This window comes from Agelaius tricolor, unplaced genomic scaffold (assembly GCF_023055355.1).
Source record: "Agelaius tricolor isolate 1412-34295 unplaced genomic scaffold, bAgeTri1.0.p SCAF_12, whole genome shotgun sequence".
Classification (NCBI taxonomy): domain Eukaryota; kingdom Metazoa; phylum Chordata; class Aves; order Passeriformes; family Icteridae; genus Agelaius; species Agelaius tricolor.
Window position 1 is genome coordinate 24,311,004 of NW_027269272.1, and position 23,100 is coordinate 24,334,103.

The 23,100-nt window shown below is 43.5% G+C and overlaps 1 long non-coding RNA gene across 1 annotated transcript in view; it reads right to left on the minus strand.

Annotated features, from left to right (window-relative positions):
* Positions 1-23,100, minus strand: part of LOC139595144 (uncharacterized) — a 51,617-nt gene that overhangs the window by 17,271 nt on the left and 11,246 nt on the right. The window contains exons 4-8 of the long non-coding RNA XR_011680872.1: positions 16,132-16,269; positions 10,783-10,870; positions 7,170-7,304; positions 3,975-4,097; positions 1,201-1,320 (exon numbers count right to left, since the gene is read on the minus strand). This is a non-coding gene — a long non-coding RNA (uncharacterized lncRNA). The remainder of the gene's footprint in view (positions 1-1,200; positions 1,321-3,974; positions 4,098-7,169; positions 7,305-10,782; positions 10,871-16,131; positions 16,270-23,100) is intronic.

Genomic DNA, 23,100 nt, shown 5'->3' on the forward strand with positions numbered 1-23,100 from the left:
ATTGCAGTTGCAGAGTGAGAAGATAGAATGATCTGAAAACTGTTCAGGTACTTGAAAAAAAAAAAGGAAAAAATATTTAAAGTACCAGAGAAACCAAAGGTTTGTAATAAGCACAGCATGCTCTGGAGAGGAAGGATGAAATAATTGTTGGGATGAGTCCCATAATTATAGGGCATGGCCATAATAGACAACTGAGGGAGTAAAACCAGTTTAACACAGATTATTTGGATTATACTGGTTTAATATACACATATATACTGGGTTTATACATGGTCCTAAACTAGTAAAAAACTGCAGGCCAAAAACCAGTTCATCCTTTGAATCCAAATTTCAATGCTGACTATCCAAGCAGTTGGTTTAGCTCAGTGGTTATGGATATTGCTCTACCACAGGTCTAATTCCCACATCCCACATGGAGAACTTCACCACTTTCAGTGGCTTTGCATGAGCGTAGGACGAAAATCCACCCACAAAACAAGGCAGTGGGAGCAGTTCCAATCACAGGACATCTGGATCATCTCTGCATAACAACATTTCCCGCTGTCTTAGTGCTGACCAGCTGCACAGAGGGGCTTTTGGGCATGTCAGTGCTCCAGGATTCACTCCTGCTCTCCACTCTCACTCCTGTGCTTCGTCAGCCTGGCTGGGATTTAATGGGAGCTCTGACTGCAGCACCAGAAAAAACAATTATGCAAAATGAAGCTGGTGATAACTGGGCCATTCCTCCATGGGAAGCCTCGATTTTATGGACTGGAAATGGAGATGGAGGAATGGTAAAATCTTATTTACAGAGCAGATCCCTCCCTGGGCAGTTAGAGCAGCAGAGTCTTCCAAGAGTGGCTGCAAACTGATTATCCCAACAGTTGTCCAAGGATTTATTAATTATTTCAATCAGGGAGTCCAATATTCTGTCAAAATAACTTTTTGCTGTTGCATTGACCATCATGGCTTTGCTTTAAAAACCATTTTTTTCTCCTGAAATAACTGACAAAACTATTTGTGGCAAGGACAGCCTGAGATATCCAAGATTTCAATGCACTCAAGAGTTCAAAATTAGTTATCTTCTATCCCTACTTAACAAAATCTCCCTGAGTTTGTTAATAAGGAAAGATTTCAGGACAAAGTATCCAAAACTCCAAACACTCGTAATGCTCTCAGTTGTGACCAGAAAAGGAGATGTAAAAACTTGACAAATCCTACCTCAGAGGAATCCATCATGTTCCAGGAGAAACAATACCCAGTGATCAGAAAAGTAGTTTGACATTATTCCGTGAAGAAAAGAACATTTGTAAAGGGATTCATGAGAATTGGAACCAAAATCTGAAAAACAAATAGGATTTGATGACGAAGCTCCCATACAGAAGTTACAAAATGCTCCCCCAGCTTAAATCTGTTAGAATGCATTATATAAGGACATATAAAATCAGCCATAATCTGTATAAATACAGTGCCTGCAGCTTTGTTCATGGAGTAGGGACGTGAGGAATTACATCTCCTCCTAGGGAAGTTCCCCAGCCAGGAATTTGCCTGCAAAATTGAAGACAAAATACGTGATGGGAGTACAGAAAGCAAGAAAATAAAGACCAGAAGGATGATGAAGTGCTCAGAGAGCATCAGCACCCTGGCTCCTATTTTACATGTAAATATTGTAGCAAAACCAGACTTTAAGAGTTTTGGGAGAAGTTGAAAAAGTGGATTTGCACATGAGCAAAGATGACTGATTTATTGACTGAGTATTTTTTAGCTGCACACGGGAGATGTTGTCCCAGTGTGATCCCGGCAGGACTCAGCCCTGGAAGAATAAATGGCAAAAATAAGATTTCAGAGATGTACCAGCTGTTAACAGCACTGGAAACAAATCAACCAATAGCTGAAACAATTTAAAATAGAAAACCTGGCTGAGAAATCCATAGGACTAAATTCCATGCTCCGTAAAATGGACTGGGAGAGGCATTATCAGCTGGTTTTTCAGCGGGCAAGATAGCCCTTATCACAAAAGATGTGATATGGACAGGACTTATGTGTGGAAGCAGATATCAGACACCTACCATGGAAACAGCAAGTGAAGCCTGAATATCAGAAAAGTTTTATTAATGCCTCTTTTTACTGTTCCTCCATCTTTGCATTCAATTTCTGAATTACAACATTTTGATTTCCGCCAGCACTGACACCGTGCTCAACTTCACCTTGCAAGAAATCTCTGCGGCTCGAGCGTGTCCCAACGAATCCTTCTAGCACATTCCCACTTTCCCTGGAAACTCCAGGAATTGTTCCATTGGTTCTGAGAGCACCCAGATCAGCCCTGTGGGACTGGGAGATAAACATGTTACATATTCCAGAGCCAATCCTCAAAAAGAGGCTGCAGGAAGATGAATGCCCTCACAGCCATGGTTTCCATAGTGCCAATAAAAAATGGGAAGGAGAGGGGATTTCAACTCCTGACAATCTATCCTTAAAAAAAAAAATATCTCTGGGGAAGTGCTGCACTCTCTTAATGGCATGTGTGGAAGAGGCTTTACAGTGACCTCTGTGAGCCAGAGAGAAGTTTGATAAGGGGAACCATGTTTGATAAGAGGATCCACATTTGATAAGAGGATCCATGTTTACCCCTGAAAGAATTTTTCTACCAAGGGTTTTGACACAGAAACCAAGAAAGAAAGAAGGAAAAATAAGAGAAACCTGCAACTACTGCAATGAGCACTTTGCTTGTCTCCTGTGACCAATGAGTAAAGTGTAACCTGAAGAGTTTTGTAAGAATGAATAAAAAGCATGCATGCTAAAATAAAAACAGTTTGAAGCCTTCTGAAAATGGAGTGTGTTGCTTTGTATTGTCTCCATCTGCACTAGGACAGGTGTGGATATTTCTTCCACTCAAGGAAATGTGTGTGGATCAGGGAAGCTGTGGCTACCCCAACCCTGGAAGTGTCCAAGGCCAGCTTGGAGCAACCTGGTCTCTGGAAGGTGTCCCTGCCCATGGCAGGGATGGATTTTAATCTTCCTTCCAACCCAAACCAGTCTGGAATTCTGTTTTTTCAAGGGTTTTTCACCAAGGTTTTGCTGCTGATCCAATCAGGCAGCACAAGGTGACTCAGAGCTGGCAGCTCACAAAGAAGCAGCAGAGCACAAACAGCAACTGCTTATTTCAAATTAGTTCTGGTCAATATAAGGACTTAAAGATTTACCCAAGACAATTGTCAGATCATTTCAAATAATGGGGGTATCTGAGAAAACTGGTCTCTGCTGGTGGACGTTCTCTGAAATCACATTGATCCAAGGACTTATGAATTATTTATTCAGCTGTGCCCTTAACCTGAAAAGTGGGAATTATTGATTTTGCTTCATATATCATATCATGGAATCCAAATAAAGGGGAAAATACCATGAGAAAATGGCAGGGAAACAGCCCCTGAGCCTGTGTTTATCTGTCCTGTAACAGAGAAAGGTGGAGAGTTTGCAACAGCAAATTTAGGGAGTGATTCTGATTTGGTGGCATCTGCAAAACATCATAAAGAGGATTTTTCTTTAGACTTTGAATAGCACAAAAATACTTTTTGATTCAGATTGAAAAAAAAAATTGACTCTGATTTGAAACAGAACCATTGTTCTTAAACTAAAATTTCAACATGAAGGGTTCGTGTCACTGGATTAACAGGCACGGTCTGGGAAAAAGCAACCAAACTTTAAAGAGAATTTCTGAGGAAGAGCTGCAAATATTTGTTTGGTTTTAGCACTGGCTTCCACAGGGAACATTAGAAAAGGACAGGAAGAAACAACAATATCATAAATTACAGTCCAAAAAAAATTAATATGAATTCCTTCTCAATAATACATAATTACAAAGTTGTGTCATTAAAAAAACCAAAAAAATGCCAAAAAAATCTGATTTAAAAGCTGTATTCCCATGTCCCACAAAGGAAAATACTGACTTTTAAATATTATATTTTTAAATAAGATATTTTAAATAAAGTACTCACTAGTTAGGTGACTTCTTTTGACTCCAGAGAGAATCACAAAACCTATGAGAAACACTTGGACTTATATTTTTCATGGCTTCATGCAGCAAAATTTGGGAATCACCACTCCAAAAGTGTCTCCAGCTGTTGGAAAATACAGGAAAAAGGTATTAAGGAAAAGGTTTATTCAATATTTTGAGTGGTTTTTGTCAAATATTTTCACTGTGTTGTAAATTAATATCTTTATTAATTCAAATAAACCCTCAAAGTACTGAAAGGAGGAGTCAGCTTTGAGGACACCTTGCCAAAATTTGCTAAATTCCTCTTAAATTTATTAAAAGATAGATTATAACCTACAATATAATACAGGGCTTAAAAAAAAATCATTTGGGGGTGCATGGGGATGTCACAGCTATGGAATGGAACATCTCTTCCTACAGGGAATTTCAATGAGCTGTGGAGGAAGAGTTGAGTATTTTATTCTCTGTCCCCTTCCCTGCTCTGGAGTAAAATCCATCCTGTGAGGGCCAAAACCAGGAAAAAAATCAATATATATATTTCTTCTTTCAAATCACTGTTGGCAAATGAGATCCACATTTCTTTGGGAGAAATTGCTTTAGCACAAATCACCTCTATCAAATGAGATTTCAAATATCTTGTGTTTCCAAGGTTCTCGTGGCTGCTTATATAATACAGTTACTCTATAGGAAGAGTTATCTCTGTCCTGGAGTTGTTGACACAATCTTAGCATCACATTTCACATTCTGGGAGATATTTTGGCTACATGTGCTTAGCTGGTGCACTTTGGGGACTTCTGAGGTTGGATTTGCCATGGAAACACCATTAATTGATGGCCAAATTTTCCAACCAGGGGCACAAAGATAATTCCATTTTCCACAGCTGATGGACAGCAGGACAGGAGGAATTTGAACTGATCTCATTGTGGAGGTGGCCACATCAGGAAAGCATGGGGGAAATGCTGATGATTTCACCTGTTGAGTGGGAATTGCCTCACAGAGAACACTGGGTGCTGCCAGGGTCACCTGGGAAGTGCCAGGGCGACAGAGCAGGGAGGCAGCACAGGCTGAGGTCACAGACAATGGGATCATGCAGGAGAGGATGGATAATTTAATATCAGGTGCTGTTTGGAATGTGTTGTCCTGCTGTGTGACATCATTTCCAGCAGGACTGGGAGCACACAGCATTTTATAGGTCTACATCTCAAACACTCTTCTTTTTCTCCTGCCAAGTGGGCAGGAAGGCGCTGCCCAGGACAATCAAACTTCAAAATGCTTTTGGCAATTGATAACATTTGATTATTGATTTTTGAGACCCCCACCTGCAGAGCTGGGCTCCCCAGCACAGGAGGGACCTGGAGCTGCTGGGAGAGCCCAAAGGAGGCTCCAGGATGAGCAGAGGGATGGAAGGGAGGAAAGGCTGGCACAGCTGGGATTGTTCACCTGCACAGGAGAAGCTTTGGGCTGAGCTCAGCGTGGCCTTGCAGGGCCTGCAGGAGCCCCAGGAAAGATGGAGAGAGACAATTGACAGGGGATGGAGGGACAGGACACAGGGGATGGCTTCACACTGACCCAGAGCAGGGATTGATGGGATATTGGGAATTAGGAATTGTTCCCTGTGAGGGTGGGCAGGCCCTGGCACAGCTGTGGCTGGCCCTGGATCCCTGGCAGTGCCCAAGGCCAGGCTGGACACTGGGGACAGTGGGAGGTGTCCCTGCCCTGGCAGGGGTGAAAGGAGGTGACATTTAATGTCCCCTCCCACCCAAACCATTCTGGGACTCTATGCAGAAAACCACAAACTCTGCAGTTTCGGCCCCACTCCAGTTTGTGGATCCCTCTGGGCTCTGCCAGAGCTGCTCACTTCCAGTTTTTTCCCCTCAAAGATCTGGAATATCCAAGTGCCAGCTGAAGGCTCCATAACCATGTGCTGCTGGGACAAAGCAGCAGGAGAGGCACTGAAATTTAAAATTTTAATATTTTACCACTTATTTTCTTTTTGTGAAGAAATGAAATTTCACAGAATTGCAAATTAATGGAATTTTGTCTGCCAAAAGACAGCAGGATTTGATTTTTTTTCCCCCCAGATTGTCAGAAATATAAAAGAAAGCCTTTTTCTCCTAAAACAGGAATTATCACTGAGTAGAAATAAACACATTTTACAATTTATGATGCACCAGTGTTCAAGCTTCTGAATCAAAACATTGCTGTTTGGAACTGTGCCTTCCTTCACCTCCTTTTAAATCTCTTTTGTAGCACAAATTCCTTTCTTTTCTCTCTTACAGGTGGAACAGGGGCTGATGGCAAAAAATTAATCTATTCAACAGCAGCAGCATTTGTCAAAGCTTGATCTATGGCTCACTCTGCCTCCAAAAAACAGCTTTTCATAGAAAGTTGATGTGTTTTTTTCATTACTGAGGCAGCTCTCTATTTCATAACAGCGTTCCAACACGTGCTATTGATCCATGTATTGGAACAATTCTTACAGTTCAGGCTGGCCTGTGGGTTTATTAAACATTTACTGGCATTTTCTCCAAGGTCAAGGCCATGCACGTGCCTGGATAAAGCCAATAAAATGTGAGGGGCACTGTATGGTCCTATATTATTTAAAATTGAGAAATACTTGAGTCACAAAAAATACAGATTTAGAGAGAAAATGGATTCACTTAAAACGCATTTCGTTTGGGATGTGTCTGTGCAATGAATCTGGACTTAAATTCAAATTTAGAATTTGAAGATCAAATAAATCTGAAATATCTGATTGGCTTCAGCCTGGCTGCTCTGGATGCAGCCACACTGCTGAGAGAGAATCTCCCCAGCTGAAGACAGTTCCACACCCAGGGAAAGATTGAAGGGTCTCAGTTTTGAACAAATTGACACTAAATCTGATGGGAGCTCTGGGAACCAAAACTACTCCCTGAAGGACAGAGAATCACAAAATCAGAGAAGGTTTGGGCTGGAAGGGACCTTAAAATCATTCAATTCTACCTCCTACCATTGCAGGGACAATTTCCACTGTCCCAGGCTGCTCCAAGGCCTGTCCAGCCTGGCCTTGGGCCCTGCCAGGGATCCAGGGGCAGCCACAGCTGCTCTGGGCACCTCCCCACTCCCACAAGCTGGAATTTCTTCCCAATATCCCATCAAAACCTCCCCTCTTTTATCTTAAGGCCATTTCCCCTTGTCCCATCATCCTCTGGAGCACCTTCTGTGTCCTCTCCTGTGAGCTCTGGATGTTCCTGGGCTCATTTCTGGTGATCTCATTGCCTGCTGAGCATTCCAGTCCTGTCCTGGGCAGTGCAGTCAGTCCATAAATCTGGCCTGGTTTTATTGACAGCACCTGCAAAGCAGGAACACAGAGATTGTTCAAAGCCACCTTCCGCCCACCCCGTCCTGAATATGGAATTATTTTCACGGGAAGAAAAACTCCTCAGGATTTCACCGAGCAGCCCGGCAGTGGTTCCTTGTTCTTGTAAACAATTCTTGAGGCGTGTGAGGAGCTGCAAATGGCTCTGCTGTGAATCGATGCCTCTCAGGTATAAAAGGGTGCATTGTCACAGGATAATATCTCTGCTTTTCCCCTGCTTTTTTCAATACTGGCAAAACAAACGCTCGGCTTGAAAATAAATTCTCACAATATTTTGGATTGCCGCTTGCTCAACAAATGTGAGCAAGTCAAAATGAGAGGGGGGATTTGTCATGGCAGAAGCAGCTCCAGAACTAAACACGAGCCACGTCCTTCCCAGTGCTTTCTGTGCTGGGCAATTAGCTCCTAAGCTGGGAAAAATTGCCAGTGTGGAGATGTTCCAGGTGCCAGACTGGATTTAAACATTCAGGTTGGAAACTATGACAGCATCCTGCTCAGTGAGAAAACCCCTCGGTTTGGGAAGGATGTTGAGATGCTCAGGTGTGCCCAGGGTGGACAAGGAGGCTGGAGAGGGGCTGGGAACACAAACCCTGTGAGTGAGGAAGCCCTGAGGGAGCTGGGGGTGCTCAGCCTGGAGAAAAGGAGACTCAGGGCTGCCCCCATCCCTCTCACAGCTCCTGAAAGGGGCCTGTGCTCAGCTGGGGCTGGGCTCTGTCTCCAGCAGCACTGGCACAACCAGAGCACACAGCCTCGAGCTGCACCAAGGGAAATACAGGTTGGAGAGCAGGAAAGAGTTTTTTACAGAAAGGTGATAAAGTTCTGGAATGGCTGCCCAGGGAGGTGGTGGAGTCCCCATCCCTGGGTGTGTTTAACAAAGCCTGGATGTGGCACTGGGTGCCAGGGTTCAGTTGAGGTGTCAGGGAACAGGTTGGACTCAAGGGTCTTGAAGGTCTCTTCCAACCCAGTGACTCTGGGAATTCTGTGAAAACATCTTGTGATGTTTATGGAACTTCAGAGGGATCAATATCCCAAAGCTTTGTTACAGGACTGCATTTCCTGTAAGGACTCAAAGTCCCTCCCACCAATTTCCAGGCAGTCTGGAGCATATTGTCCCTTTGGCATGGCTCTTCCAGAGGGAATTTACAGGCTCTGCTCCTTCCACTGCTTTTTTTCCCCCAAAATTTATGTTTAATTTGGGTCTATCAGTTTTCCTGGTTCTGTAACCCCTTCCAAAAGGGAACAGATTTCTTCAAAATCAAAGTGCAATCAAAGAGTTCAGTCTGGTGCACTAAATGACATTTCCCATAAGGAAAGCTGACAGCCTTTCATGATTAATAAAATAATTGGGAAAACAAACAAACAAACAAACAAACAAAAAACCAAAAAAAAACCCAAACCAAACCAAACAAAAAAAAAAAAAAAAGCCAAGGAAAATGGATGCAAGTCTCAGAGTTTAGATTATTTAACCGTGAGGGGTAACAAGGAATCAAAGCAGGAACCGTAATACTGTAGAAAATAGGAATTATATTTCTGTAAGAAGTCTCAGATATTAAAATGTTTTTTAGTTGTCCTTTAGTGCAAAAGCAACTTAAAGAAAATGCTTAACCAAATTCATCTGCACAGGGTCATTTTTAAAAATGGTTTTAAAATGTTAATAAAACAGACAAACCCAAGCACAAAAGAATGTCTGTGATTTTAGCAGATGATTACTAACTGCACTAATTAAGTAGCTTTAATTGACTCAATCCAAGTCAAGAGACAATTCATGTGAATATTGCTGCAAGACTCAGCAATCATCATTTCCACAAAGTAACTTTTAAATGAGTTATCCTGCAGCTTTTATTGCTCCCAGCCCATGATTTACAGATCCCCAGGGCCATGGATCACTGCTGAGGCACTGGAGGCAATCAGGAAAAGTTTGGTCACTGTTCCTACACCTTCCCTGGAAACTTTGGAGGGTCCCAAGATTGTGGAAAATAAAGAAAATAAATGGGAACAGAGGGAATATATTTTTCTGCTTTATTACTTCATTAAGCTTTCTAAATTTTTGAGCACTTTTAAAATATCAAACCATATCTCCTGGCTTTCCCCTGAAGAATTCCTTTTTTTTTCTCTGCCCTTCTTAATTAAGAGATGGAATATTAAAAATTCATTTAAAGGCACAAAACCAAAATATTTTAATTTCTGCAACCATTGCTTCTAAAAAATAATTTCTATACCTTGAAATGTAACCTAATCTTATTACTGAAAGTGAGCAGCTTAAAGCCATGGAATAGATGGGATTGGAAGGGACATTAAGGAACACCCAGTGTCACCCCTGCCATGGCAGGGACACCCTCCCCTGTCCCAGGTTTCTCCAAGCCCTGTCCAGCCTGGCCTTGGGCACTGCCAGGGATCCAGGGGCAGCCCCAGCTGCTCTGGGAATTTTATTCCAAGGCCTCTCCACCCTCACAGGGAGGGATTTCTTCCCAATATCCAGTCAATCCCTCTGGCAGTGGGAAGCCATTCCCACTTGTCCATGAACAATAAAACTCCATCCAAAAATCCATTAACCACCAGCATCCCCACACACCAAACTCGGGTAAGTGGAGACACAGATCTAGAACAGGGAGCATCAAGGTCTCTCGTTTTCTGCTGTCTCATGGTCTAGTGGGATTCCCTGGGATATTGGGAAGGAATTCCTGGTTGGGAGGGTGGGGAGGTGCCCAGAGCAGCTGGGGCTGCCCCTGGATCCCTGGCAGTGCCCAAGGCCAGCTTGGATTGGGATTGGAGCAACCTGGGGCAGTGGAAGGAGTCCCTGCCATGGCAAGGGTGGAATTTGATGAGCTTTAAAGTCCCTCCCAGCCCCAACCAGTCTGGGATCCATCCCCACAACACCTTCATTTGCATTTGAAGCCTGACAAGAACAATTAGTCCCTGTACTTGCCATGAAATCCCTGCATGGATTTGCAGCCTGGTGTTTTATTGTTGTTCCTTCCCTCCAACCTGAATGCATCAGCATTCCTGGCAGCCAGCAGCATAAACCTCTCACTCTTTTATTTGCACTCCCCAGCTCTCTTATTTATCTTTCTTTTTAGAAATTTCAGGCTCAAAAGTTTAACAGAGCATTATAAAGTTCCCTTCCCAGGTCACCATTGAAAGGATCATATTTTCTCATTTATAGCCAGTGTTTTACAAGGGATCAAAACCTCCAAATTGAGAAGATAAAGATCTTACCTAAAGACATATAAAAAAAGCTTTGTACTAAAGGAACAACTTTCAGGCTATTTTAACTCAAACAAATGAAAAATCTGGACTAAAAGTGCAAATATGTAAAAGTAGCTCAGTTATTTCTGAATCTTTGAACTGTAACTGTGACTGCCTTAGAATTGTTTAAACATATTTATTTCTGGTGCAGTCTTCTCTAAAAGATAGAAAAACTAAACTTTTGCTATAATTTGTTCTCACTTACTTTTAAAATTCTTTTCTTTTTTTTCCTGAAGATATCCCAGAAAAATGTTTGTGGCCAACATTCTGTGGTAGGTTTAATTCATCCTCTTCTAAATAAATAAAATGAATAAAATAAAATAAATTAATCTGAAATCTCCTTGCCCATCTCTGAAGAATGTTCTTCAGGTCAGCCCCACAATGTTCTTTGTCCTCAACTTTCTCTGTGGGGGAAAACAAAAATATGAAATTAAACTCACAATTTTTAAAATAAAGACCTGCATCTCTCTTGCTTTTTCCTTTAAATATGGTGGTAAAATTTATAAGGGACAAGACTGACAGTGCTGACACCACATTCTCCTTTTTATTTACTGGTTCTGGGAAGGGAAAGTCACAGTTTTAGTCAGCTGGGAGCTTGGCAGGGCAGTTTCTGGTTGGAAAATCAACACATAAATAAGTAAATAAATCGAAGCACTGGCCAGATTTGAAATCCAGCTGTCAGGGGTGATGTTTTAGTACCACAACTGTGAAGTTTTACAACCTTTCCCTTTTTTTAACCTGATTTCTCCCCTTCCAGCCCAGGTGAGGGAGCACAGAGCAGCAGGTGATGCTTTTCTCAGCACGAGGAGCTGCACAGAAAAGAGAAGAAAAAACCCCAAAACCACAGGGAACAACTGCAACACAAAACTGAGCTGAGCCAGCCAGGAAAAGCACTGAAACAACAGGAATGTATAACATTGGCAAGGAGGAATAAAGAGGGATAAATAAATACAGGTAGCACAATGCCAGAGTTTTAGAGTTCTAATGAGGGCAGTCATTGTAAATTGATTTTCCCCTCTGTGCTGTTTTTGATGTGAATTCCAGCCATTTTTCCCTCTGTCGTTTATGGAAGGAAATCTTTATATTTGAGGAGAAGGTCAGTGCCTTTGCTTGGAGGGGTGGGTTTGGCACCTTGGGGATGGTGACAAACCCAAAAGTCTTGGGCTGCTGCAGGGTTTGAAAGGTGCCAAGAGGAACTGGAGGCTGGAAAAGGCTCCCAAAAAAAGTGGAATAATACTCGTGGGAAGGGCAACCCAGCAGAGACAGCACCTGTGGGAGAAAGCGTCTCCCTTTGCCTGAAAAATTAAGATGTTATATGGCCCCATCGTGCACTTTCCAGCTCTTTCTACCAGATATTCTTGGGGAAATACTAAAACTGTCTCATGCATGAAAAAATAGGATTTAAAAATCAGAAAGAACTGACAGAAGCTCCCTCCCTTCATCCCCAGAGACTCAGGCTGGGGTTTCAGCAGCACACCCAACACTGGCCCACACACCACTCCCCCCAAACACTTGCTCCCAGCCAGGAATAAAGATTCACAGAGCTCCAAAGAAATCACATTTTCCCTTTCCTGGGCGAACCCCAGCCCACCAGGGCAGAGGGCTGGACATGCCTCCTTCAGCAGCCAGCTGCACAGGAGTCCCTCTGCTTCAAGAGCATGAATGATATCAATAAACTGGGCTGCTCAGCATGAATAATATCAATAAACTGGGCTGCTCAGCACGGCCCTGTGGCAGCTCACACGCTGCTGGGGTCAATAACAAAGATTTCCTCTAATAGGGCTGGGACAGGGCAGGAGCACAGAGCCAGAGCAGAGGATTCACACCAGCAGAGCCCTTTGAGCAGCTCTAAAGTAACAAAATGCAAAACAGGTCTGCTTTCCAAAGAGAACCAAAAGGAACGCAGAAATGTCAATTCAAGGATGTGAAAAACACTGATTATTGTTATTTTCTGGTTGGCCTTGACTCATTCTCTCAAATGAGTCTCTCTCAGCACCAGTTCTCTTTACCATCCACATGTCCACACACATCTGTACTCAGAAATTCATATTTATGAACTTTTTGGGTTCTGCAACACAGACCTAAATTATTCCTCTGCCTCTCCAATAATCAGAGTACAAAGAAGGGAAACAGGATTTTGCCAAGGCACAGCAATTCTGGCCCGCTGCTCTTTGCTGCTTTTCAGCTGGATGTCACTTCAGATTAGCAACTTCTGCCCAAAGTGCAACACAAGCCCAACAGACCGATTTCTGTACTTTTTTTCATAATTCTCCATGCACTGACACTGGATAAATAAGACAGGTAATGTTCTAATACAGTTACGGTGACATAAATCAAGAAAAATTAATCTTTCTTCTTCACTAGCAATCAAATCTCATTCTGAGCTGCAATAAAGCTTTAGGGTAAATACTTAAAGACTGAAGGATGAGTTAAGGGTGTAAAATTGGGCTAAGTAATGAGTAAATAGGTGCATAAACTGCATATAAATGTTTGATGAATGAGTTGAAGAAGGGGGAAATTATGTAGGGTAACGAAAGGGAGCACAGCTTAAAGGGAAATATCTCTCTGACAGTGACATATTAGATTGTAAAATTAGATTATAATATGAGATTGTCTCTCAAAGGAAGAAAGAAAAACATTATCATTTAGATAACTGAAGATATGGTTGGAGAAAATCCCCAAAAGCTCAAACATGCAGTAAATATCCCAGGATTTGAGGGGACAATCTAGAAAATAAATGATGGCAGAGTCCTGTCTCTTGTTTCCCAGTTTTCCCGCCATGGACACCAAGGGGATGATACAAATAGATGAGATGTCTCCATTTAAAATATAAAATTTATACAATAATCTATATATTCACATTGTATAAATAACTCTGTAGAGGAAAGGCTCCTCAAGCCAAGCTTATTGAGATTCCAAGAACACCAGACCTCGTTCTCCTCACAGGAACAAGAATATTTTGAGGCCAATTTGCATTTCATGGCCAGGGGCATCATTTGCAGGTGACTGAACAATCAAATAAAACAGCTTGAGTAGGTTTTTCTGTACAATTTTTTTTTTTCTTTTTTCATAGAACCAGGTCATTGCTGCTCATTCACATGGTTTGGGGCATTTCAGACATTATTAACACCAAGTTCTCCTCAAGATTTCTGGTGTTGACGTACGAATTTACATTTTATTTTCCCCAAGCTGGTGGGGAACTGAACCCACCCCTTCCACCAGCCCCAGACATCGATCAGCCTCAGCAGGGTCATGGATCTGGGCTGCTGCAACTGCTCTTAACTCCACTAATTAAAATTTGTCATTTCAGTGCAGACCAGAAAGCCATCACTAAAAGCACCAGTGGTGACTCCATTGCCTTGGCTTTGGATAAAATAAAACCTGAGTCTTTGAGGGTGGGAAAAAACCTTCCTGGTTTGTGCAGAAAGGGAAGGGATGCCCCAATCCTGGAAATATTCAAGGCCAGGCTGGATGGGGCTTGGAGCAGCCTGGGCCCTGCCCAAGGAGGGAATGGAATGGGATGGGATGGGCTTTAACATCCCCTCCCAGCCCAAGCCATTCCAGGATACCGAGGCGGTGAACAGAATGGGTTTGGAAGTCTGAATGGATTTTGGGATAACCCTGTTTACCTGGTTCCAAAGCAAACAGCTCTTGGTCCACGTGTTCTTTATAAAAATTTTCACAATTTCTCTCAGTTCTGCGTTTTGATCAAGTCCAGCCTCATTCCAGGAACATGCTGTCAGCCTTCAGAATTTTGTAATGCAGATACTCTGCTTTATTGATTTGAATTTAACAATTAAATTTAATTTGAATTTAATAATTAAAGCCTCATCCTTGCATTTACAAAATATAAACATTTAAAGCCTCATTATTTAATTATGTCATCTATTGCTCTGGTAGAGCAATCAAGGCAATCATTGCCCACTCAGATATGTAAGGAATGTCCAAAACTACTCCTTTTACAGTTCATGAGGGAAAAAAAGCTGGAACTGAGAACATTTTGCAAATCAAACATCTCAGTTAAAAATGTCACTCTGTATCAACTGATACATTTTATTCTGGATCTGACAGGTTTAAGTAAGATTTGTATGTCTGTTGAGTCATGTTTGAAACCCAAATCAATTTGGAAGCAGCAAAAAATCCAATTGCTGTCCTTTGCAGAATGTCAGAGTATCACCCTTCTGCAACCGTGCTGCCAAGAAAAATAAGGCAGAAAAGGTAAAGAAATGGAAATTGCCAATGGTCCACAGATATTTTTTTTTTTTTACATGACAGGATAAGTAAGAATGGTTTCAAGCCAGAAGAGAGCAGGGCTGGATGGGATATTAGGATGAAATTGTTCCCTGTGAGGGTGGGGAGGGACTGGCACAAGGTGCCCATCCCTGGAAGTGCCCAAGGCCAGCTTGGATGGGGCTTGGAGCAGCCTGGAGGGTGGGAGCTGTCCCTGCCCTTAGCAGGGGGTGGTTATTTATTCAGATTATGGGGGGCTTTTCTGCTTAAAATGTATAATTAATGATTTTTAAAATTTCTACAGCTTCTACACTTGTATCCTCACAACAGCCTCATGAACTTCAACTGAGCACACAAGCCTAGGAGAAAACAGAGCATGAAAGGGGAACAAAATCTATAAAAGTATTTAAAATTTGAGCAAACCTAAATGAGGGCTGAAAACCTGAATGCATTTCAGAACCTCTGTTCACCAGAATATGAACGAGTTCACCAGAAACAGGAAACCAGGTGAAACAAATCCTGGCAGGGGGTTGGAACGAGACCTTTAACATCCCTTCCAACCCAAACCATTCCATGATTTCAATTTTTAAATCAAAAGAGGGACTGTTTGGTGTGTTTCTCCAGATCCATCATGTTATTTATAAAGATTCCAAGTGCTGCTGCTTCCCTGTGTGCCGTGGAGTCCCCTCAGGTGCCCAGCTCAAGGAAAACCTCACCTCTCCACATTTTCTGTGCTCAGAGCACCGTGTGGAGCTCCACAAAGTGAAAACCAACCAAAATGAGGGCTCTGAGGTGTTCCAGGCAGCTCCACCTCAGCCTTCCCTGGGTGGAAGGAAGGAAGGAAGGAAGGAAGGGGCGGAAGGAAGGGGCGGAAGGAAGGGGCGGAAGGAAGTGGCGGAAGGAAGTGGCGGAAGTGGCGGAAGTGGCGGAAGTGGCGGAAGTGGCGGAAGTGGCGGAAGTGGCGGAAGGAAGGAAGGAAGGAAGGAAGGAAGGAAGGAAGGAAGGAAGGAAGGAAGTGGCGGAAATCTTCAGAGGCGAAGCTTTAATTTTGATTTTTCATAATTAATTTTCTGTGTGTGCACTTTACCCACACAGTCAATTTGTCATTGAAGGGGATAATTTACTCTCCTCTCCACAGGCTTCTGAGCAGCCAAATAAAAGGCTGGGGCTATTGCAGAGTGTGCAATCCTGATGAGAAAGCGGAAAAATCAGCGCCGCTGCAAACCCTGCCCTCACTCCCAGCCCTTTCTTCCAGCTGAGCTCCAAAAGAACTTTCCATCAAAGCCAGGAGAAAGCCATACACAATTTGAAAGCTTCACCTGACCTCTTGTTTCCAAAGGGCTGTGCCTTGGACCTCGGGGTCCTCCCAGCTGCCTTTGTTCCCCTCTGAAGTTCCCTTGCAGGCGCCCTCGCGGCAGCTCCCTCCCGCTCTGCTGGGACACCGGCGGCTCCCTGACCTTCCCTTCAAACAAAAACACACAAAAGGGAAAGGATGAAACCAACTGGAGCAAGAGAAACTCTGGGAGCGGGCAGGGAACGTGTCGGAGCTCCAGCAGAACTCCCTGGTTTGAAGCGTTTTAAGCCTGGCTCTGCAGAGGAGGTTCAGTCCTTGCTTGCACATATATATATAAAATAAAAATTTTTATTATTTAACTCCATCTACAAAATATTTCTGCTTGGAATTGAACCAGAAAGCAGGGATGTAAAATATCCCCCTGTATCTGGGGGAAACTCTGTGTCCTGAGGAAGCCTTGGGGCCGTTCAGCCTCCAGTGCACTGAGTCCTTGCTGTGCCTTAGAATGGATTTTGGATCCTCAGGTGGGTAAAACCCAGGCCAAACCATGCTGGGGCAGAGAGAAAAGCAAACAAAACCCCACATCAGGGTCTGCTAACAAGGTTTGGGTGTCTAAATAAGGAGGGAAACCACCTTGAAGAGACAGATTTGCAACAAGTGCTGCTGGGAAAAAAAAATCAGGAGGAGAATTTTCATATCTATTCAGCATTATTGCAGCAGCCAGATGACACATTTCTGAGCTGCTCTTTAAAAGACAAAGCTTGGGAAAAAGGGCAAAATTTAAGTATCAACTGTTATATTAAAGGTGAGGTAATTTTTGACATGGAAGCATCTCAGAAAATACAGGAAAAATAAAAGTGCTGTGAATAAAACTCTTAGTAATAATATTTAAGCATAATAAGAGGGTTAGTTAGTCGTTGTGGGGATACAGACATTGCAGTGTCTCCTAAAATGAATCCATTTTAAGAGCACAGGCTTCTGGAGATGTTCAGAAATCACATTTTGTGTCTTACGCCTTGCTAATGTTCAAATCTGAGCATAATAACCAGCTCCCAGTGCTGTGTTCTCCCTGCTGCTGCCTTTTCATTTTACAGCCCCAGTTAAGCACCATCTCTTGGAGCTGAATGGAGCTCAGTGCCTCCTCTGCAGAGATTCTTTTCACAGCAATAATCCACATTTTTCATTTGCAACATCAGCCTATTGCTGATGGGGGAATATAACCAAAAAATAGCATTTGTGAGGGGGAATTTTAGTTTCACATCAATTTGTTTGCTTTTAATTTCTCAGACATTTGTCAGGAGAGAAGATTGCTGAGGGGGAACAGGTTTTTCCTGTCGTGTAAGAGTTTTGAATGGAGTTACTTTGAGTTCTGCAATTTTCACCCCATCCTTTGAATCCTCACAGCCATAATTTGATGTCCAGAGTCACTCTGGTTTATTTTTTATCTCCTATGACTTGAATTGGCGGTAGCACCAGGTTTGGGTTGGATGGTGCCAGAAGAACAAACATTGGCATCGTGAGGAGCCCTGAGAAGGGTGAAAGGTCTTTTTAAACCAACAGGAGCCTTGTTTTGAGCTAATATTAGGACTTAAAACTACATCTTCTCCTTTTAGAGCTTTTATTGAAAAGTACGAGACCGTTCAGGGAGAAAAAGAGCCCAAGACCAACCAAATAAACTCATCAGAGGGAGAGGAATGTTCAGTGAAAGTTTTCCAAGCTCCTCGAACGCTGACCTTGGAACTTCCACAGAACCATCTGCTCCTGGAATCTGGATCACCTCAGGATCAGGGAATCTGAATTTCCTAAGGGTTGGAGTCTTGAGGGAAGCAGAGCCAGGGAAGCATGGCCAACAACATCCCAGCCTGGAAATCTCTGGAGTTATCAGCACGGATAGCGAGGGGAGGCTTTATGATGTGCAGGGCAGAGCTGATTACAAAACTCACTTTAAATGGATGATAAAACAGGGAGAGACGGAGCTTGGCTGGCACTCAAAATTTAAATAGAGCATAAAAAGCTGTTACTTTATTATTTCACGAGGAACTAAAGGAAAGTAATCAAGAATACTTGTATACAACTTATTGTAGTAAAAAAAAAAGAGAGGGACTGTAATTCAGATTTTGGAATCCAGCAGCTTTATGAACTAAAGCGGCAATAAATCGAAAAATAACAAAATGAAATAGAATTTAGGAAGCTATTTAAGGACAATTTGAATTAAACAGTGTATTAGTGAGCATTTGAGTGAATCTATGTATTTTTATATCACTCCAGCTCTTGGTTGGGTATAAACAGCAGGATAAAATAGGAAAGTTAAACTCCTGGAAATCACAATTACTGCATTTTATAATGGCAATCTATATTTACAGTGTTCACTGCTCAAAGCTGAAATTGTGGCAGCTCTGTCTCTTTGAAACCTGTTTACTACCAGGCACATTTTCTGAAGGTTTCAGGAAAACTCAGTCTCCCATAAACAAATTCCACATGGATGGCCCCAAGGCTTCCTCAGGACACAGAGTTTTCCCCAGATACAGGGGCATGTTTTACATCCCTGCTTCTGGTTCAATTCCAAGCCAGAAATATTTTGTAGATGAGTTATTATTTGTGATTTCACAGAAGACCAGAGTGGTTCAATGAAAGGCCCCTCCTGGAGGAATGGATGAGCTGGAATCCCAAGGTTCCTGGACCTTTAATCCAGCTGGGCACCAAGGACAAATGATCCAAATCTCAGCCCAGGAGCACAAACCCCGTGGGCTGGAGAGAGAAAAACAAGCAGGGTGGGACTGCAGGGGCTAAAGCTGGGATGGGACAATGAACTGCAAGGTGCGAATGGAGCAGAGGGAGAGGGAATTTCAGTGACCACTGTGCCAGCAACACCAGGATTGTGAGTTCTCAAAAGAAACAGATCATGGAATCATAACATTAAATGAAATTAAAGTTGGAAAAGACCTCCAAGATCAAGTCCAACCTTGGACTGATCACCACCCTGCCCTAAACCAGACTGAAACATTGCAACCTCTTGAACTTTTCCAGGGATGGGATCTTCCAAAGCTTAACCACTCTTCCAGTGCAAAAAAAATCTTCCTAATATCCAGCCTGAACTTCCCCTGACACAACGTGAGGCCATTATCCAGTCACTGGTTTACTGGGAGAAGAGGCTGAGCCCCTCCTCACCACCACCTCCTTTCAGGGTGATCACTGCAGAATTTTTATAGAACATAATATTTTCTTTTTTAATTAGTGAAAAAATTATGACGTTTACCTTAAGCATCAAGGTTTTCTCTTCCATGAGAATAAAAAGATCGATCAGAGCTGTTATTGAACTAAAATTGCAAAACGCCTTTAAGGAAAAGCTGTGCGTGCATCTGACCTCAGGTCAGAGGTGACTTGGAACAGGACAAAATGTACAAACCTTATAAAAGCAGCACCTCAAAGCAAGGAGGGTATTGATGCCTTGTGTAGGCTGCCCTGGAGCAGAGCTCCAGAATAAAGCAGGGATTCATTCCAAGCATCTCCTCCATGGATCCACCTTGGGCAGCACCAGAGCCCAGCCAGGGCTGCACCCAAGATGAACCAAAATGGCCCCAAAATGCACCAGCGCTCCCGGGGTCTCTGCCTTGGATCAGTTCTGCTCCATTTGCATCTTGCAGTTCATTGTCCCATCCCAGCTTTAGCCCCTGCAGTCCCACCCTGCTTGTTTTTCTCTCTCCAGCCCACGGGGTTTGTGCTCCTGGGCTGAGATTTGGGTCATTTGTCCTTGGTGCCCAGCTGGAGCAGGAATTGTTTTGTCTCCCTGCTCTGTGCACAGAGCTCACCATCCTCTCACGTGAAGCTCAGCACTGCACACTGAAGCAGCACAGAATTTGGAAAATATAAAAGCTCAAACCTGGCATCAGTACCCCCAGCACTGCTTCACTCCCATGTTTTACCTGGAAAGCTTCCCAGAGATAAACAGGCAGGAAGAGAGGGAGGGATTAGGACGTCTTGCACCTCTGGCAGCCACTTCAGTCAGGCAGGGAAGGTGTGAGACATCAAAGCAAACTCTCCAATGATGGTGGTGGTGGCAGCCCACACCTCGTTTGACATCTGTAATTAGTGTCTGCAGGTGCCAGGGAGTGAGGACTCTCAGCTGCAGCCTTTGTCAGAGACAACAAAGAGCCGCAGAGACGCTTCTGTTTAGCCTTGATGTACTTTGGGTTTTTAAAGCAAGCACAAGTGTTAAATACAGAGCTATGAATAGGCTGGGGAGAGGCGAGGCCAAGCAGAGCTAAGGCTGGAGCCAAAGGACTGCAAGAGAGACTGAGAAATTCCTTTTGTGCTTTGATTTCTTCCCCCTCCCTCTCCCAGTGCTCGTTAACCTGTTCCTGCCCCAGAGCAGCCACATCTCCATGGCTCTGGTGGCTTCCCATCCCCATCATCTCTGCTCCTTCCCAGAGGGGCTCAGCTGGAAGCTGAGGGCCTTTCCTGCAGCTCCCTTTGGCAGAGGATCAGTGCTGGTCCCTCCCAGCCCGGTCAGGACCTTTGGTTTGACAGGTTTGGTTTGTCTCTGTGGGTTTGACAGCTGCCAGCCCCAGGAGTGACACTGAGAGGATCGAGCAGAACTGCCCAAAACACTTCTGCACTTCTGCCTTATCACATCATGGAACTTGCTGAAACTGCAGCGACAGCAAATGTTTGTCACACACAACCAAAAAAAAAAAATCCCAACCCTACAAAACCCACAGAGAAGCCAACAGTTGTCAGATGGATTTCCCTCCCATTCCTCAGCCAGAGACTGCCTCAGAGCAATTCAAGGGCCACCAGGAGCATCAGCCTGCTCTTTTCTCCAGCAATCTTGTTTCCTACCCAGATTTATCCTGTCTAAAGATCTAGAAGTAAAAATTTACACAAAGTTTCCTCAGTTTGTTATTTTCACAGAACGATTCTTCTCTGTGAGTGTTAAAGGTGTGTCATTCTCTACTTTTGAGCTGCAAGAAACTGGAAATAGGAGGAGGGAGGAAAAAAATGAGCTAAGGAGAACAAAAATTTAGGATGGATAACAGGAGAAATTTCTATTTCCTAACAGACAGATACAATAAACTTCAAAATAACAAATTGGTCAAACCACCAGAAATAAACTACAGAGAACAGCTCCTGCCCTGGTAAGATATGAGCTTTTTAGCGAGTTCATCTCCTGGACAAGAGTAGCTTTTATCCATCTCCAACTTTAGATTGCACCAATAGAAGGAGAAGAGGGTATGGACACCAAAGGAAATAGCTTTTGGGAATTCAGGCTCACTATTGGCTCTCTGTCCTCAGGGATGTGGTTATGAAATGAAAAACATCTCCTCGAGCTGCCATGATGGCAAAATGAAAGAGAAATTCCTGTTTGGGAGATAATGTTTGTGAGAGAGGAGGAGACAAAGACAGAGGAAAGTCAGATTGTCCCAGCTGGAAATGGCTCTGCTGTGTCAGGGCCAGCAGGAGCCTGGGACAAGCAAGAAATCTTTGTTTAAGGATTAATTGGCACCTTTCAGCAGCACAGGCTCCCAACAGTGGGGAGCCTGAAAAAAAAAGAGATTTTTTGAAGGTAACTTTACCCTCATGATGTCCCAGTGCCTTCAGAAAGGGATTTGAGGCTTCTTAAAAGAGAATGATCCTCCCCAAATGCCACTGTATTTATCCACTTCTGTTGAAGGGTTGTCATTAGGATATAGGGATATTTATTTTATACAGAAAATCAAAATGAGGCTTCTAAGAGCTTAACTGGGGGAAAAAAAAAGGAGCTCAGTTTTTCTGGAGGGGAAAAGCAGTGTTAAAGTGCATCCTAAAATATGCTGGTGTTTGGGGAAATGCAGGAAATTGCTGAGGAGATGTTCTGAACATCTTTGGGGTGTTCTGCTTTCCTTCTCTTTCTCAGAATTAGTTTGTACTCCCTGGGGACAGGTCTTAGTCAGGGATGACATGAATTTTCCCAGATTTCCAATAAAGTCTCACAACACCAACGCCTCTGCAACAACAGCCAGGTCTCCTCACTGTGTCAGCACAATTTTCCATGTCTGTGTTCCTGGGGAAACAGATCCTGAAGTGGCAGAACAGCAGGAACAACCTTTCCTGCAAAATGGAAAACCAAGAAAAATACTGCTTTCCCTCATAATCCCCCAGTTTTAAGGAACAGAGCTCCCAGAGAGGTGGTGCAGACAACAGGAGCTTCAAAGGTAATTTCCCAAAGCCAGAAACCTCAAAGTGAAAGAACCCACCAGAGAGGAAATGTATTTTTAGCACTTTGCAGATGGATCATTTCATTTAGAATATCCCCTCCTGAAACATCGCCGAGGTTTCTCCTAAGAAGTGAAGTCGCTTGGGCATCCAGGGAGTTTCACATCAATAAAACAAGTCATGCCTCTCCTGCAACTTTCATGACTACAACCATCTCCTTTCCCCCTTCTTCTTTATTCCTTCCTGCTCCTCCAGCCACCTCAGCTCTGTAATTACTTAAGGAAGAAGGAAAAAAAAAAATGAAGATTATTGAGGTCTGAGCTGCACAAACTGCTCTTCCTTCTCCCACTCCCCCAATATTCCTGACACTGGGATCTCCACTCCTCAGAATATTCTTTGGATGGAATCTAAGGGTCAATTGTGTCAAATTTCCAGACTTCCAACCAAAAGAGGGCGGGGTTAGATGGGGAATTGGGAAGGAATTCCTGGCTGTGAGGGTGGGGAGGGCTGGGATGGGATTCCCAGAGCAGCTGTGGCTGCCCCTGGACCCTGGCAGTGCCCAAGGCCAGGCTGGACAGGGCTGGGAGCACCTGGGGCAGTGGAAGTGTCCCTGCCAGGGCAGGGGTGGCACTGGATGGTTTCAATGTCCCTCCAGCCCAAACCATGCCAAGACCCTGTCTGTGGGGCTGGGATCAATCAGATCCCACTCACCCTTTCCCATTTCGATTCCCTTTCCCCACACATCCCTGCTGGAATGAAGGACAGGATAAAAGGCACAGAGCTGATGTGTGGTCTGGGGACTCCTGC